This window comes from Cebus imitator, unplaced genomic scaffold (genome assembly GCF_001604975.1).
Source record: "Cebus imitator isolate Cc_AM_T3 unplaced genomic scaffold, Cebus_imitator-1.0 Scaffold518, whole genome shotgun sequence".
Classification (NCBI taxonomy): Eukaryota; Metazoa; Chordata; class Mammalia; order Primates; family Cebidae; genus Cebus; species Cebus imitator.
The window spans coordinates 974138-977588 of NW_016107833.1; positions in this window are offsets into that span (position 1 = coordinate 974138).

Sequence of the window (3451 nt, forward strand, 5' to 3'; positions counted from 1 at the left end):
AGCAGAGGAGCCTGACTGTAACAAGGAAAATGAAGAAACAGAAAGAAATAACTTCATCATCAATAAACAGGACGTCCACTCAGAGGCCCCACCTGAAAGTCACCAACTACAAAGACCACAGGTAAATAAACCCACAAATATGGGAAGAAACCAGTGCAAAAAGGATGAAAACACCCAAAATGAGAATGCCTTTCTTCCTCCAAGGAATCACAACTCCTCACCAACAAGGAAACAAGGCTGGATGGAGAATGAGTCTGATGAATTAACAGAAACAAACTTCAGAAGGTGGGTAATAAGAAACTTCTCTGAGCTAAAAGAACATGTTCTAACCCAATACAAAGAAACTAAGAACATTGAAAAGAGGTTTGATGAAATGCTGATGAGAATAAACAGCTTAGAAAGGAAGATAAATGAATTGATGGAGCTGAAAAACACAACCCAAGAACTTCACAAAGCAACACAACGTTCAATAGCCAAATTGACCAAACAGAAGAAAGGATATCAGAGGTCAAAGATCAACTCAATGAAATAAAACAAGAAGGCAAGATTAGAGGAAAAAAGAGTAAAAAGAAACGAACAAAGCCTCCCAGAAATATGGGATTATGTGAAAAGACATCATCTATGTTTGATAGGTGTACCTGAATGTGACAGAGAGAATGAATCCAAACTGGGAAACACTCTTCAGGATATTATCCAGGAAATCTTCCCCAACCTAGCAAGGCAGGCCAATATTCAAGTCCAGGAAATAGAGAGAACACCACAAAGATATTCCTCAAGAAGAGCAAACCCAAGGCGCATAATCATCAAATTCACCAGGGTTGAAATGAAGGAAAAAATGTTAAGGGCAGCCAGAAAGAAAGATCGGGTCACCCACAAAGGGAAGCCCATCAGACTCACAGTGGTTCTCTCAGCAGAAATCCTACAAGCCAGGAGAGAATGGAGCCAATATTTAACACCCTTAAAGAAAAGAAATTTCAACCTAGGATTTCATATCCAGCCAAACTAAGTTTCATAAGCAAAGGAGAAATAAAATCCTTTATGAACAAGCAATTACTCAGAGATTTCATCACCACCAGACCTGCCTTACAAGAGCTACTGAAAGAAGCACTAAACATAGAAAGGAACAACCAGTACCAGTGACTCCAAAAATGTACCAAATGGTAAAGAGCATCAACACAATGAAGAAACTGCATCAACTAACAGGCAAAACAACCAGCTAGCATCAAAATGGCAGGATCAAATTCACACATAACAATATTAACCTTAAATGTAAATGGCCTAAATGCCCCAATTAAAACACACAGACTGGCTAATTGGATAAAAAGCCAAAACCCATCCGTGTGCTGTATCCAGGAAACCCATCTCACATGCAAGGATACACATAGGCTCAAAATAAAGGGATGGAGGAATATTTACCAAGCAAATGGAGGGCAAAAAAAAGCAGGAGTTGCAGTCCGAGTCTCTGATGAAATAGACCTTAAATCAACAAAAATTGAAAGAGACAAAGAAGGACATTACATAATGGTAAAAGGATCGATGCAACAAGAAGAGCTAATGATCCAAGTATACACTCATCCAATACAGGAGCACCCAGATACATAAAGCAAGTTCTTAATGACTTACAAAGCAACTTAGACTCCCACACAATAATAGTGGGAGACTTTAACACTCCACTGTCAATATTAGACAGATCAATGAGACAGAAAATTAACAAGGATATCCAGGATTTGAACTCAGACCTGGACCAAGCAAACCTAATAGACATTTACAGAACTCTCCACCCCAAATCCACAGAATATACATTCTTCTCAGCACCACATCACACCTACTCTAAAATTGACCACATAAGTGGAAGGAAATCACTCCTCAGCAAACACAAAAGAATGGAAATCGTTAACAGTCTCTCAGACCACAGTGCAATCAAGTTAGAACTCAGAATTCAGAAACTAACTCAGAACCACACAACTTCATGGCAACTGAACAACTGGCTCTTGAATGTTGACTGGATAAACAATGAATGAAGGCAGAAATAAAGATGTTCTTCAAAACCAACTGGAATGAAGACACAATGTACCAGAATCTCTGGGACACATTTAAAGCAGTATCTAGAGGAAAATTTATAGCAAAAATGTCCACATGAAAAGCAAGGAAAGATCTAAAATTGACACCCTATCATCAAAATTGAAAGAGCTACAGAAGCAAAGTCAAAAAAACCTCAAAACTTAGTAGAAGACAAGAAATAACTAAGATCAGAGCAGAACTGAAGGAGATGAAGACAGAAAAAAACTCCAAAAAATTAATAAATCCAGGGTTGGTTTTTTGAAAAGATCAACAAAATAGACAAACCACTAACCACAATAATAAAAAAGAAAAGAAAGAATAATCAAATAGATGCAATAAAAACTGATAAAGGGGATATCACCACAGATTACTACAAACAACTCTATGCACATAAACCAGTAAACCTGGAAGAAATGGATAAATTCCTGGGCACCTGCCTCCTCCCAAGCCTAAACCAGGAAGAAGTTGAAACCCTGAATAGACCAATAACAAGGTCTGAAATTGAGACAGCAATTAATAGCCTACCCACCAAAAAAAGCCCACGTCCAGATGGGTTCACAGCCGAATTCTACCAGACATACAAAGAGGAGCTGGTACCATTCCTTCTGAAACTATTCCAAACAATACAAAAAGAGGGAATCCTTCCCAAATCATTTTATGAGACCAACATCATCCTGATTCCAAAACCCAGCACAGACTCAACAAGAAAAGAAAACTTCAGGCCACTATCCATGACGAACATAGTTGCAAAAATCTTCAATAAAATACTGGCAAGCCGATTACAACAGCACATCAAAAAGCTTATCCATCACAATCGAGTAGACTTCATCCCAGGGATGCAAGGCTGGTTCAACATACGCAAGTCTATAAACAAATTCACCACATGAACAGAACCAAAGACAAAAACCATATGATTATCTCAACAGATGCAGAGAAGGCCTTTGACAAAATTCAACAGTGCTTTATGCTAAAAACCCTCAATAAACTAGGTATTGATGGAACGTATCTCAAAATTATAAAAGCTATTAATGACAAACCAACAGCCAATATCATACTGAATGGGCAAAAACTGGAAGCATTCTCTTTGAAATCTGGCACAAGACAAGGATGCCATCTCTCACCACTCCTATTCAATATAGTATTGGAAGTTCTAGCCAGAGTAATCAGGCAAGAAAAAGAAATAAAGCATATTCAAATAGGAAAGGAGGAAGTCAAATTGTCTCTATTTGCAGACAACACGATTGTATATTTAGAAGAACCCATCGTCTCAGCCCAATATCTCCTGAAACTGATAAGCAACTTCAGCAAAGTCTCAGGATACAAAATCAATGTGCAAAAATCACAAGCATTCCTATACACCAATAACAGACTTAAAGAGAGCCAAATCAAG